The sequence below is a fragment of the Oryctolagus cuniculus genome, chromosome 1 (assembly GCF_051225735.1).
Source record: "Oryctolagus cuniculus isolate XC-2025 breed Fujian yellow rabbit chromosome 1, ASM5122573v1, whole genome shotgun sequence".
Classification (NCBI taxonomy): Eukaryota; Metazoa; Chordata; class Mammalia; order Lagomorpha; family Leporidae; genus Oryctolagus; species Oryctolagus cuniculus.
The window spans coordinates 226,634,088-226,648,676 of record NC_142867.1 but is presented as its reverse complement, the minus strand read 5'-3'; the positions used below and the strand labels follow the sequence as shown (position 1 = coordinate 226,648,676).

At 43.3% G+C, this 14,589-nt stretch overlaps 1 non-coding gene across 2 annotated transcripts in view; it reads right to left on the bottom strand.

The window, feature by feature from the left end:
- Nucleotides 1-14,589, bottom strand: part of LOC100357943 (uncharacterized) — a 159,691-nt gene that overhangs the window by 125,744 nt on the left and 19,358 nt on the right. Inside the window, exons 2-3 of one of the 2 annotated variants that reach the window (XR_016211706.1) lie at nucleotides 509-630; nucleotides 34-101 (exon numbers count right to left, since the gene is read on the bottom strand). This is a non-coding gene — a transcript (uncharacterized LOC100357943). Of the gene's footprint in view, nucleotides 1-33; nucleotides 102-508; nucleotides 631-14,589 lie in introns of those variants that run through there. The other variant, XR_016211705.1, reaches the window with a different exon arrangement.

Sequence of the window (14,589 nt, the reverse complement as noted above, 5' to 3'; positions counted from 1 at the left end):
ACAAACCACGTCCAAACCAAAGCAGATGTGTTACCTTTCACCATCGGGTTTCCTCGCTGCCTGCCTTGCAAGAACAGGGAATTTCAAAGTGCTCATCTAACCTGAGAAAAAAATCATTTTGAGTGATTTGATAAAGGTATCAGTGGGTCAGGAGATTATCCACGTGTTATTGTCCAAACTAACCCAACAACACTACCTATGTGTACAAGGAAGAGTGGGTGGTCAGTGTGACTGAGCCTCCAGTTTCTGTTTGACCTAACTGCAGGTTAGGCAGACTTCCAACATGTAACAACTGGTTGGTTGCTTTTCTGAAACACTTTCCTCTTCCTTGGCATATAAACAGCTAATGTTTGCATAGGGACACTGGCCACCTGCCACTCAATGAACATGCTTTTGTTCCTTGAGTTCTCAAAATAGCTCTAGGAGATAAGTACTCCCTTCGTCCCCTTTTTACAGATGGAGAGACTGTGTGTCACAGGCAGATTAAGTAACTTTCGAGATCACTTACCTGGAGAGGGGCAGGACCACACACCTGGAGAGCAGACCCGAGTCCGTTGTCTTGTTTTCCATCAATATGACTTCCGTATAACAGGCAAGCATTCCTCTTCTCAGGGAGAAGTCAACAAGCCTCTAACAATAAAAATGGCATAACAATTATATTAGTCAGCTTTGCACTGCTGAAATAAAATGCCTGAGGCAGCCTGGTTTTATAAATAAAAGAGGTTTATGTTGGCTCATGGTTCTTGAGGGTTGCAGTCCATGTCAAGCAGGAAGAGTTAGTTCTGCCTCCGGTGAAGACTTCTTTTGTTTTGTTTTTAAAGAGTTATTTATTTGGAAGGCAGAGTGATGGGCTGGGGGAGGGGGTGGACACAGACAACAACTGAGGCTGAAACAGACTGCAGCCAGGAGGCAGGAACTCCAACCAGGTCTCTCACAAGGGTACAGCCCTCCAAGGAGCTGGGCCATCTGCCATTGCTATCCCAGGTGCATCCGCAGGGAGCTGAATCAGAAGCAGTTAGTTGGGACTGGAACAGGAGCTCTGATGTGCAACGTCAGATCTGCACGCAGTGGCGTAACCCACTGGGCCACAACACCGGCCCCTGGTGAAGATTTCTTGCCGACAGAGTCCCAAGGTAGTACAGAGCATCACATGGCAAGAGACAGGGAGTGCACGTGTCTGTTTATCTCTACATGCTCTCTCCTTATAAGGCCAGCAGAATTCAATGCCGGCGCCGTGGCTCACTAGGCTAATCCTCCGCCTTGCGGCGCCGGCACACCGGGTTCTAGTCCCAGTCAGGGCGCCGGATTCTGTCCCAGTTGCCCCTCTTCCAGTCCAGCTCTCTGCTGTGGCCCAGGAGTGCAGTGGAGGATGGCCCAAGTCCTTGGGCCCTGCACCCCATGGGAGACCAGAAGAAGCACCTGGCTCCTGCCATCGGATCAGCGCGGTGCGCCGGCCGCAGCGCGCCAGCCGCGGCAGCCATTGGAGGGTGAACCAATGGCAAAGGAAGACCTTTCTCTGTCTCTCTCTCTCTGTCCACTCTGCCTGTCAAAAAAATAAATAAATAAATAAAAATAAAAAATAAGGCCAGCAGAATTCAATTATGGGACTCTACCCTAATGACCTCATCTAACCTCATAACTTTCCAAAGCTCCACCTCTAAGCCACTGTTGGTACCATTAACATATGCGTCCTGGGGGCCAGATCATATTGAAACCGGAACAGTAACGAAAGTCCTTCCTTCCATCCAGCTTCAATTGTCCCCTTCTTTAAAAAATGAGGAGTTTCCACTACAAGGGCTCTAAGAGTTTCTCCATCCCAGAGCTCCTATGAGTTGGGCTTTAAAGCTGAAGCAATAAGAAATTGCAAAGTCCTTTCAAGGAGAGAGGGTTCCTCCCACTCCTGGTTGGTCTCTGCTCCATCCACAGTGAATTAACTGGACTGTTGCTTCTTGGACAGCAATTTGAGATCGACTGCCTTTCTTCCCTTTATCTGTTCAGAATCCTGAATGATTGCATAGGCATTCTTTCATTCTGACAGTATTTTATCAAGAGACTCATGTTCCAGGCACCATGCCAGGCTGGGTGGTGTAACGAGGAACCAGACACAGTCCTGATAACTGGGCGTCTACCGGTCTGTAGGGAGGACAGCATACTGAGATTCAGGTCTGTGCTGAGTGTGCAACAGGAGTGCCTGGTCCAGAACTGACAGCGGAGCATCAGGGCAGGCTTCTGAGAGGATGTGATATCTAATCTTAGCCCGAGGGTGGGGACTGATCACCAGGGCTAATAGGCAAGTGGCATGAGCATTTGCACATAGGTGTCCCTAAGGCAAGAAGAAGCAAGAAATCCTTTACACCTGGAGCACTGCATGCAAGAGACCAAGGAGAACAGGGAGAGATGAGCCCCATTGGAGCCACTTAACGGGAATTCCAGGAAGCCACAGCGAAGAGCTGTCCTCGCAGGTAATGTCAAGCACAAAAGGGACTGTTACCCTAAAAAATATATCTGTGGGAGCTCCTAGCTCCTAATTCCTTATAATGTGGCCGTTTTTGGAGAATAAGGTCATTAGTGTGGGCTCGGATCCAACATGACTGATGTCCTTATAAAAAGAGGCACGTTGACAGAGACATCCATGCATAGGGGAAGATAGTGTGGGAGGTGGGGAGAAGACAGCCATCTACACACCAAGGAAAGAGGGGCAGAACAGACCTTCCCCTCATGTCCCTCAGAAGGAACCAACCTTGCCAACTCCTCGATGTCAGACTTGTAGCACCCAGGTCTATAGGACAACAAAGTTCTGTTGTCTAAGCCACTCAGTTTGTGGTACTTTGGTTTTGTAAGCCTTGCAAAACTAGCACAACAAGTTATTGAAAACTTTGTTTTAAAGATATTTACATGCCTAGAGTGGACAAAGTAGATTGGAGAGAGGTAGTGTTATCTGCAAGGAACAGCCAGCATGGAGACTGATTTGGAGACAAGAGATGGGGAAAATCTCTATGAGGCCAGCGACAGCTAAAACAGAGGGCAGTCGACAGACTGAGAGACTTTGTGGATGCAAAATATCCAGGATGTGATCATATGGGAAATGAGAGTAAATGAGGAATCAAGGTAGTCTCTTGTCCATGTTTGTAACTCAGGTAGACTCATGACCAGAACAATGTCTAGCCAACCACCTCATCAGGAATATCAGGCATGAATTCTACACAGAAAAATTAGGTAAACAATGCATAGTTACCACCTATATCTTAGTAAACAATGCTGGCTTTTCTTTTGATATCCTCAGTTTCAGTGCCATGTGTGGGTTCACTTTTTCAACAAATATTTATTGACCTAACTCCAGGATTGTGATAGTGAAGTAAAGGAAACGGGATCTCTGTGTATGATGTCAGGAAGAAGAGAAATATTAAACACATGCATAAAGGAGAAAATACAGACTCTCATAAGATCTATAAAGGAAGGGAACAGGATTCCATGAGAATATAACAGGGGGACTTGGCTCAGAAAGGTGATAGCTGAGCTGATATCCAAAGTATAACAGACAAGTGGGAGAAGCCCAGGATAAGGAACTCATGGGCCAATATAGCAAGGACCTTGATACATCTGAGGGAAAAAGTAGGCCTGGCATTAGGCTAGAAAGGAGCAAATTCATATTTATCCTGAGGCCTGAGAAGTCATAAAAGGGCTTGGGACTCAAGAAACACAGTAGGGGCTCAATATTTATTAAATGAAGGGTCTTTGTGTTGGGTTGAGTAATGCCCCCCTCCCACTGTATGTCCATCTGGAACCTTGTGTGGCTTTATTTCGAAATAGGATCTTCGTGGATATAATAAAATTAAAGAGAGGTCCTACTGGATTACACTGTGCCTTAATCCAATGACTGGTGTCCTTACGAGAAGAGAAGTGTGGAGAAGAGAATCCCCAGTGAAGATGCAGAGACAGACACAGAGGGAAGAAAGAAACAGAGCTGGAAGTGACGCCTCTACTAGCCTAACACCACCAAGAATTGCCCACACCAGTGGAAGGGAGGAGAGAGGCACAGAACAGAGTCTCCCTCAGAGCCTCCAGAAAGAACCAACTCTGCTACCACCTTGAATTTGGACTTCAGAACTGTGAGATTTAATTTCTATCACTTTAAACACCCAAAGTTACAGGAGTTTGTTATGGCATCCCTAGAAAACCGACAAACTGCAACCTAGAAGGTTTGATGATCAAATATTTATTGTTTTAAGATCACAATATGGAGAATGGCATGAGCAAGATGGCAGAATACTGGGGCTGGCTGTGTCACACAGGTTAAAGCCAATACCTGCAGTGCCGGCATCCCATATGGGCGCCCATTCCAGTCTCAGCTGTTCCATTTCCAATCTAGCTCCCTGCTAATGCACCTAGGAAAGCAGCAGTGGATGCCCCAAATTTCTTGGGCCCCTTCACCTGTGTGAGAGACTAGAAGAAGCTCCTGGCTGCAGATCAGCTCAGCTTCAGTCATTGTGGCCATCTGGGGGAGTGAACCAGCAGATGGGAGATCTCTCTCACTCTCACTCTCTCCCTCCATCTCTCCATCCCTCCATCCTTCTCTAACTCTTTCAAAAAAAAAAAAGATGTCAGAGTACCAAAACAACCACGTTTTATCACCTCACAACAAGAATTCTACATCTATCTTCAAACAAAAGTCTCTTAGTGCGAGCCTTTGAATTCAGTTAGGAGGTTGTAAAATCCCAGCGTACTTCTGAGACTGTTTTGAGAGTACAGATCTGGAGCTAGGTTTTTGCTCCCAAGTGTTTACCAAGTTTGCTCCCAAGGTCACACTCAAAAATGGCTGTTCCCCGAAGTACTTGGCTACAGCTCCATTTGGCCTTGAGGCTTCAGCCAAAGCCATCTGCCAAGATGAAATTAGTGCACGCCAGTGCCCCAGCCATGCTCCTCTGCCCCCTGACATGTATCTCAGCAGCAGACCCAAAAGTTACTGTGTACCTGAGCTCTAGTCTCCCTCAGTCATGGTTTCCGCATAACATAGCTCACACCAGGACCCAGAGGGAGATGCACCAAGATGGGTTTGCTTGTCTTGTCTCACAGCAGACCCTTAGTGGCTCCTGTCTCAGTCTCAATCCCTATCTTCTAAACCCCCGAGCTGCCCTACCTAAGCAGATAACTACTGGGAAGCAGGTCTGGACTCTGGACAGGTTTTCCGGCTTCATCTCACATACATAAGTTCTAGAAAGGACCTTGAATGTTCCCTCCAGCCTCTAAGTGGCAGCATGCCAAGCAATCTTGTCTGAATAGGGAATTCCTCATAGTTCTGCTTGCTGGTGCCATCAGGTTGGGATTGCCAATATTAGTCCCAGAATAGGTTCTGATTTAACCTTGAAGTCCTTCCCATCTGTGGTTTTAGGAGCAATTCTACTCAGAATTCTCCTGGGGATGCATCCCTCTCAGTTCCTGAGGCAGGCTTACTGAACTCTATCCCTCAACAGAAACTCAAATAGCCCTAGACCCTCTTTTCTACAGACTGAGAGCAGAGCTACCCATCTGGAGACCCAAGGAAAGTCATGTCCAGTAGTACCTCTGCAGGCTGACCTTGATCAGATTGTAGATTTTGAAATGACCTAATAAATTGGTTCCAGGTCTTTTCAACCACAGTCTGAGAAGACCTGTTTACCTAGCAACCTACCTGAAGACATACCTGTCCCTGGAGATACACCTGAACAGTTGAATCTCAGCTGTGGACCTTAAACAACCCTGTCTCCCTAATCCCAGGCTATCATAGCCACAGAACTGAGCAGTACGGCCCACCCAGGAATCCATCCAGTTATCCAAGAGGAGCCCTCTCAGAAACCAAAAAGAAGCCAACTCCATCCAAGTAATAGATCTACCATTTGACAACCATAAAGCAGATTTCATGCCAGCACAGATCCTTCATGGGACTCTAGCCTGGACTATGCCAGCTGCAACACATCAGAGATGAGTGCTCTAAGTGCTGCACCAGCTGTAGCACTCATGAGCCTAGGAACCAAAACAGTCTGCTCAAATTTCATGGACAGAACTACCATAAAAGGACATAGACTAAAGCAGACTACAAGACTGGAATAAATACCCAACATCATCAGTATATAGTAACTGACACAAAACCATAAGCATCAAGAACATCAAATGGACACATAAGTTGCCAGTGACTGACCCTAAAGAAATGGAGATGTGTGTTTTATCTAAAAAAAAAAAATCCAAGAAAACTATTGTCAGTAATTGACATGAACTTCAAGAAAATACAGAGAAACAACTCAGAAATATTTAACAAAGAGATTGAAATACTAAAGAGAAAGAAGAAGAAACAGGAAGAGGAAGAAGAAGAGGGTGAAAATCCTGGAGCTAAAAATGTAATGAATCAAATAAAAATGCAATGGAGAACATGAACAGGATAAATCAAGGAGAAGAAACAATCAGTGAGATCAAAGATGCGCTACTAGAAAATGTACAGTTAGAGGAGAAGCAAGAAATGGATAAAATGAATGAAGAATGCATGCAGGATTTATGAGAAAACATCAGAGGAGAAAATAGTGCGATTATTGGAATTGAGGAGGGCAAAGTGAGAGACAAAGGGGCAGAAAGCTTACTTAGAGGAATAGCAGCAGGAGAATTTCCAAACCTGGAGCAAGATGTAAATATGCAGGTACAGGAAGGCCAAAGACTCCAGTCAGATTTGATTCAAGGAAGACTAATCCAAGACACAATTTTACTTTCAAAAGCAGAAGACAAAGAGAGGCTCCTGAAAGCAAAAAGGAAATGAGCAACAGTTGAGGACGTTCCAATACACCTAGCATCAGAACTTCTCAGCAGAACTCTTACAGGCCAGAGCGCAAAGGGACAAGATAGTCAACATACTAAAGTGGAAAAAAATACCAACCAAGAACTCTATCTCCAGCAAAGCTCTTCTTCCTAAAGGCAAGATAAAGGCTTTTCCAGACAAACGGAAGCTGAAGGAGTTCATCACCACCAGATCTGTCTTACAAAAGATACTACAGAGAGTTCTTCAAGTTGAAAGGAAAGGATGCTAACTAGGAACATGAAAACATCTGAAGGTATAAAATTCACTGATAAAGATATGTACAGTCAATGCAGAACATCCCAATCATGGTGTGTAAACCACTTATATCCTGAATATTAAAAAGATAAAACTTCAAAAATAATAGCAAGGGGAGGGATTGAGATGGCAGAGTAGGGAGGGAGCTTACTGCTCCAGTCTAGAGGATAGTTTTTAAAACGTGGATTGAGTGCAGTCTCAGGGAAGATGTAGGAAGAAAATGGCAGAGGAAACTCCATGCAAATTAGAGGGACACTGTGGAGGGTGTGAACATACACAACTCAGGACCTTAGCCACCAAGAGCCTCCACACCAGCTTTGGAGAATGAGTTGAGAACAGACTGCTGCAGCCCAACCCACGGGTGATAAAGCTGCAGGAAAAGCCTGGAGGGAATCCAGGTGGGCACGTTTCTCTCTTCCCAATCACCCTGCAACAGCATCCTGTAACAAGCCAATAGAGAGAAGGTGCCATTTTGGACACATGTAACAGCTGCACCAACTCGTGTCCATGTGCAGCAACCAACCGAGTGGAGACTCCCGAGTCTGGTGGGGAGAATAGCCAGGGGGCTGGGTGCTCATGACTGTGAGAGGCTTGTGTGCTGCTGGGTCTGTGAAAAAACAGACTGTAGAGCTTTGAAAACACTGAGGCTGTTTGGGAAGGCTCAAGGTGTGGCTGGGACTTTGGGCAGTCACTGTGGGAGGCTCCACATGCTCAGGGATCCCTGGTTCCCTGGTGAGGGACATTACTAGGGAATCTGCTTACATCAAACTGCACAGATCCTTTGTGTGTTCCTGGTGGCAGTGCAGATGAATATTATACCCACGGGGGCTAGCGCCCAAGCATGATCTCCTTTGATGAGAGGAGGTGATCTGAGTCTATGCCAACAGAGCAGAACAAACGTCCCCTCTGATAAGAAATGGAGATTTATCACACAACCTGGATGTCACCTTAAACACTGCCTTCACCTTAGAGCACTGAACAGAGCTCCCTGACCACACCTACCACACTCACTCCTCTAGGTAGTCACTGAAAAAGTAGACACTCCATTAATCCAGAGGCATAGTCCAAAGATAAAAGCTGCCACAGAGAAAAAAAAGCAGAAGAAACCAACGAGTATCTCCACAAATGCCGAATAATAAATGCAGCAATTCAAGAAACAAGAAAAAGGAACACAACATGATGATCCCAAAAGAATACAGCAATTCAATATTAGATTAGAAGATGAAGAGACTGAATAAATGCCAGAAATGGAATTCAAAAACTTGACTGTAATATTACTTAGAAGAAATCAGAAGCTAATGCACAAACTAATGATATCCATATATGACATGAAAAAAAATTTCTCCCATGAAATTGAGATCTTAAAGAGAAATGAAAATGAAAAAAATCTTCCATGTTCATGGATTGAAGAATCAACACCATCAAAATGTCCATACTTCCTAAAGCAATTTACAGGTTCAATAAAATACTGAATTCTACCAGACATTTAAAGAAGAACTAACTCTAATACTTCTCAAGCTATTCAAAACAGTCAAAAAGAGGGACCCTAAATAGTTAAAGTAGGCCGGCACCATGGCTCACTAGGCTAATCCTCCGCCTGCAGCACCAGCACTCCAGGTTCTGTCCCGGTGGCTCCTCTTCCAGTCCAGCTCTCTGCTGTGGCCCGAGAAGGCAGTGGAGGATGGCCCAAGTGCTTGGATCCTGCACCCCATGGGAGACCAGGAGGAAGCACCTGGCTCCTGGCTTCAGATCAGCGCAGCACGCCTGCCGTAGCAGCCATTTGAAGGGTGAACCAAATGGAAAAAAGACCTTTCTCTCTGTCTCTAACTCTGCCTGTCAAAATAAAATAAAATAAATAGCTGAAGCAATCTTATACAACAAAAACAAAGCCAGAGGCATCACAACATCAGATTTCAATGCATATTACAGGGCAGTTATAATCAAAACAACCTGACACTGATAGAAAAACAGATGGACAGACCAATGGAACAGAATTGAAACACCAGAAATCAATCCAAGCATCTACAACCAACTTATCTTTGACAAAGGAGCTAAAACCAATCCATTGAGCAAAGACAGTCTCCTCAACAAACAGTGCTGAGAAAACTTGATTTCCTCGTGCAGGAGTATAAAGAGATCAAGAAACTCAACAACAACAAAACAACCCAGTTAAGAAATGGGCAAAGGACTTATACAGACATTTTTCAAAAGAGGTAATCAAAATGGCCAACAGACACATGAAAAATTGCTCAGGATCACTAGCAATCAGGGAAATGCAAATCAAAACCACAATGAGCTTTCCTCTTACCCCAGTTAGAATGTCTTTCAAACAGAAATCAATGAACAACAAATGCTGATGAGGATGCGGGGAAAAAGACACCCTAATCCACTGTTGGTGGGAATGTAAACTGGTAAAGCCACTATGTAAGACAGTATGGATATACCTCAGAAATCTGAATATAGACCTACCATATGTCCCAGCCATCCCACTCCTGGGAATTTACCCAAGGGAAAGGAAATCAGAATATGAAAGAGTTAACTGTACCCCCATGTTTATTGCAGCTCAATTCACAATAGCTAATACATGGAATCAACTCGAATACCCATTAACTGAAGACTGTATAAAGAAATTATGGGAAATGTACATGTGGAACACTACACAGAGGTAAAAAATGCAATCTGGTCATTTACAACAAAATGGATGAATCTGGAAAATATCATACTCAGTGAAATAAACCAGTCCCAAAGGGACAAAACCTCATGTTCTCCTTGACCTGTGATAACTAATAAAGCACCTAGAAGGCAATCTGTAGAAATGAAATTGACACTTTAAGAAGCAATGGCTTGAATAGTCCTTGCTTTGACTGTTGAGGAACAGAGTTTTTTTTTCATACTATTTGTTGAACTCTTTACTTAACATAGAGTTAAACATACGTGTATACAGTCCATTGAAATTGGATCTCAGGGGCCAGTGATATGGCATAGTGGGTAAAGCCACCCTTAGTGCTGGCATCCCATATGGGCACTGATTTGAGTCCCAGCTACTCCACTTCTGATCCAGCTCTCTACTATGGCAGTAAAAGATGGTCCAAGTTCTTGGATCCCTACATCCACATGCAAGACCCAGAGGAAGCTCCTGGCTCCTGGTTTCAGATTGGCCCTGTTCCAGCCATTACAGCCATTTGGGGAGTGAACCAGCAGATGGAAGACTTCTCTCTCTTCTGCCTCTGCCTCTCTGTAACTATGCCTTTCAAATAAATAAGATAAATCTTTAAAAAATAATAGATCTCAGTGAAAAAAAAATAAAGAATGGGAATAAGAGGGGGGAAGAACAGGGGTGGGAGTATGGATGGGAGGGCAGGCACAATGGGAAGAATCACCATGTTCTTAAATTTGTGACTATGAAGCGTATGAAGCTTTTAACTGTAAAGCTGTATAGTTCTGCATATATTCCTATGGACTTATTTCTAAGGGTACAATTTAAATCTTCTCATGGGCCCCAAATCCCCTTAAGCTGGGTGGTAAAAAATACTGCCTTAAGTATTAAAGTTATCATATGAGTAGGATTAAGTGTCTGGTAATAATAATAGATAGAATTAAAAAGGAGTGAATGCTCCAACATGGGAAACAGTCCACACAGCAGACTCAGAATGACAATTGCTTTAAGAAGCACTCTGACCTCAGAATCAGCCCTGAAGGCTTTCTGGTCTGGCTGAAAAGCCCATGAGAGCATTTCAGGCATGGAAAGCCAAGACACTGTAGCAAAGAATGTCCTACATGAAGGATCTTGGTGGGTGAGACCCGTGGAAAGAAGTGGTCATCAAAAAAGGGGGTATTTTCTCTAAAAGGAAAAGAGACTCTGCTTATGGCTTTGTCTAAATACTTATGGAGTTTGTGGATTCAGAAGGCTTCCACAGCCTAGACAGCTCAGGTCAAGAGCCTCAAGTAATCACCAACATCATAAGAGTGTTAATTTTTAGATTAACAACAGGAGTCATTGTGCACTAACTTCCTATGCAGGACCTCTGTCCTCAAAGAGTTGTATTATGTCTAAGACATATCATTCTTGGGTGCTTTTTTAAAGTTAATTAAGTTTCTTTTTTTTTTTAATGAAATCAAGATGCAAAGACTTTGAACAGCCCTTGTCTTGACTGTTGAGGAACTATTTTGTGGGATTTTTTTTTTTCGTGAAAATTATTGAACTCTTTGCTTAGTATAGGGTTGGTCTTCTTTATATAAAGTTAATTGAGGGGCTAGTGCTGTCGTGTAGTGGATAAAGCCATCACCTGCAGTGGCTGCATCCCATATGGGCACTGGCTGGTGTTCCAGCTGCTCTTCTTCCAATCTAGCTCTCTGTTATGGCCTGGGAAAGCAGTAGAAGATGACCAAAACCCATGGGTTTTGGCTTCTTCCAAAGCTCCAGGTTCCTGGTTTCAGATTAGCATAGCTCTGGACATTGTGGCCATCTAGAGAGTGACCCAGTAGATGGAGGAACTCCCTCCTTCCCTCCCCCCACCACCTCTCTGTAAGTCTTTCAAATAAATAAATAAATCTTTTTTAAAAAATAGATCTTAGTGGAGAATGGGACTGAGAATGGGAGCATCATATTGAATGGGAAAAGTTGGAAACATTCCACTGAGATCCAGTACCAGACAGGGATGCTCACTCTCACCATTGCTATTCAATATAGTACTGGAAGTTTTAGACAGAGCCAAAAGGCAAGAAAAAGAAATCAAAGTGATACAAATTGGGAAGAAAGAAGTTAAACTATCCCTATTTGCAGATGACATTGTTCTTTATTTAGGGGATCCAAAGAACTCCACTAAGAGACTACTGGAACTCATAGAAGAGTTTGGTAAAGTAGCAGGATATAAAAATCAATACACAAACAGTGTCATGGCTGAGAAAGAACTTCTAAGTTCAATCCATACACAATAGCCACCAAAAAATCAAATACCTTGGAATAAACTTAATCAAGAATGTCAAAGATCTCTATGATGAGAATTATAAAACTTTAAAGAAAGAAATAGAAGATGCAAAAAATGGAAAAATCTTCCATGTCATGGATTGGAAGAATCAATATCATCAAAATGTCTAATCTTCCAAAGGCAATTTACAGATTCAGTGTGATACCAATCAAAATACCAAAGACATTCTTCTCAGATCTGGAAAAAAATGATGCTGAAATTTATATGGAGGCACAGGAGACCTCAAATAGCTAAATCAATCTTGTACAACAAAAACAGAGCCGGAGGTATCACAATACCAGATTTCAAAACATACTACAGGTCAATTATAACCCAAACAGCATGGTACTGGTTAAAAAAAAAACACACAGATGGATAGACCAATGGAAAGGATAGAAACACCAGAAGTCAATCCAAACATCTATAACTAAATTATATTTGATTATATTTGATCAAGGAGCTGCAACCAATTTCTGGGGCAAGGATAGTCTATTCAACAAATGGTGCTGGGAAAATTGGATTTCTACATGCAGAAGTATGAAGCAAGACCTTACACCTTACACAAAATCTACTCAACATGGATTAAAGATCTAAATCTACAATCTGACACCATCAAATTATTAGAGAACATCAGAGAAACTCTGCAAGATATTGGCACAGGCAAAGACTTCTTGGAAAAGATCCCCAGAGACACAGGCAGTCAAAGCCAAAATTAACAACCAGGATTACATCAAATTGAGAAGTTTCTGTATTGCTAAAGAAATTGTCAGGAATGTGAAGAAACAACTGACAGAATGGGAGAAATTATTTGCAAATTATACAACTAATAAAGGATTAAAAATCATAATCTACAAAAGATCAAGAAACTCCACCACAACAAAACAAATAGCTCACTTAAGAGATGGGCCAAGGACTTAAACAGACATTTTTCAGAAGAAGAAATCCAAATGGCCAACAGATACATGAAAAATGTTCAGGATCACTAGCAATCAGGGAAATGCAAATCAAAACCACAATGAGGTTTCACCTCACCCCAGTCAGAATGGCTTACATACGGACGTCATAAATAAGAGTGCCAGTTGTTAAATCAACAACAGGAGTCACTGTGCACATGCTCTCCATGTAGGACCTCTGTCCTTAATGTGTTGTACTATGAGAATTAACGGTAAAACTAGTCTTCAAACAGTACTTTATACTTTGTGTGTCTGTGTGGGTGCAAACTGTTGAAATCTTTACTTGGTATAGAGTTGATCTTCTGTATATAAAGATAATTAAAAATGAATCTTAATGAAGAATGGGATGGGAGAGTGAGTAGGTTGTGGGATGGTTTGGGGGTGGGAGGGCGGGTATGGGGGAAAGAACCACTACAATCCAAAAGTTGTACTTCTGAAATTTATGTTTATTAATTAAAAGCCTTCTATTTAAAAAAAGGAATTAGCTAAGATATATGTGAGGCCGTCATTGTGGCACAGCAGGTTAGGCTGCTGCCTGCCAACATCCTATATGAGTGTCAGTTTGAGTCCCAGCTGCCCACTTCTGATCCAGCTCCCTGCTAATGTGCCTGGGAAAGCAGCAAAAGGCAGCCCAAGTGCTTGACTTCTGCCAACACATGGGATACCCAGATGGAGTACTAGGCTCTTGGCTTTAGCCTGGCCCAGCCATGGCCATTGCAACCATTTGGAGAGTGAATTAGCAGATGAAAGATCTGTGTGTGTGTGTGTGTGTGTGTGCGTGTGTGTGTGTGTGTGTGTATCTTCTCCATCTCTCTCTGAAACTCTCCCTTTCAAATAAAATAAATCTTTAAAGAGATATGCACTACAAAAGATGTAAATTATGACATCAAAAATTTAAAACATGAGAGGAAGAGGATTTAAAATGTAGATTTTTAAATGTAACCAAAGTTGGCCAGCGCTGCAGCTCACTAAGCTAATCCTCCGCCTTGCGGTGCCGGCACACCGGGTTCTAGTCCCGGTAGGGGCGCCGGATTCTGTCCCGGTTGCCCCTCTTCCAGGCCAGCTCTCTGCTGTGGCCAGGGAGTGCAATGGAGGATGGCCCAAGTGCTTGGGCCCTGCACCCCATGGAAGACCAGGAGAAGCACCTGGCTCCTGCCATCGGATCAGCGCAGTGCGCCGGCCGCAGCGCACTGGCTGCGGCGGCCATTGGAGGGTGAACCAACGGCAAAAGAAGACCTTTCTCTCTGTCTCTCTCTCTCACTGTCCACTCTGCCTGTCAAAAAAAAAAAATGTAACCAAAGTTGATTGTTACCAATTTTCAAAAACTCTGTTATCATATTTTTTAAAAAATAAATCATGGCAATAACAAAAAAAAGTTTAAAAATAACCTAAAGATACACTAATAATAAAGGCATACTACTAGGGAAAATCACTTTTAGGAAGACAGGAACAAAGAAAAGAAGGGGGGTTGGCGCTGTGGCATAGAAGGTTAAGCCTTTACCTGAAGTGCTGGCATCCCATATGGGTACCAGTTCTAGTCTCAGCTGCTCTTCTGGCCTGGGAAAGCAGTGGAAGATGGCCCAAATCCTTGGGC